The sequence below is a fragment of the Arachis duranensis genome, chromosome 7 (assembly GCF_000817695.3).
Source record: "Arachis duranensis cultivar V14167 chromosome 7, aradu.V14167.gnm2.J7QH, whole genome shotgun sequence".
NCBI classification, from domain to species: Eukaryota; Viridiplantae; Streptophyta; class Magnoliopsida; order Fabales; family Fabaceae; genus Arachis; species Arachis duranensis.
Genome location: NC_029778.3, coordinates 32783819 through 32784594, shown reverse-complemented (window position 1 = coordinate 32784594; position 776 = coordinate 32783819).

Here is a 776-nt window from a genome sequence, read left to right as displayed (position 1 = left end):
AAAATAGACATCAAGAGCTTTCCAATGATGTATAATAGTCCATATTGAGGCAGAAGGTTGACACTCAAATTCTGGGCTACATTTAGCATGAAAGTAGAGCCAAGAAGAGGAAAAGCAAGTTGTTTGCAACAACTTGGGCTAGCAACGCCCAAGTCTCAAACTCACTTCCAGGAAATTGGCATGCACGTTGCCAACGTGCACTAAGGCCTGAGTTATTGCCAATAACGCCCCTCAATGGGCCAGAATTGGTGCTAACTTGCTTTGCTTCCCCTATTCATCACAAAGGCCAACAACTTCTTCAATTGAGCCAAGAATTCAACAAAGAGAAGCCCATATTGCTAAACCAATTCAAGATCTTTGAAAGAGTTTTAGGAGTAGTATAAATAGAAGAGATTGATGTACTTGTGAGGGACTTTTGGACTTTTTACATTTTTACTTTACTTTTTACACTTAGTCATTTTTACACTTTTAGCACTTGTATTTGGAAACTCTTTTGGTACTTCCGGGAGAGAACCCAGGGAGCTAATTTTGGTTCATCTTGGAACTTCTCTTCTTTATTTTCTTTAAGCTTTAAGCATTTTTCTTCTTCTTCATCATCTTCCTCTATACTTAGTTTAATTTTTGTTAATGGCATTTGTTGTTGAAATTGGAGCAATGACTCACTAAACCCCACTTTCATTAGGGGGAGGAGCTCTGTTGGTTGGAATGAATTGGTGAACCATTTTCTCTTTCTCAATTTTAGTGGTTGATCTAAAGAGGGAACTCTTGTTCTTCAA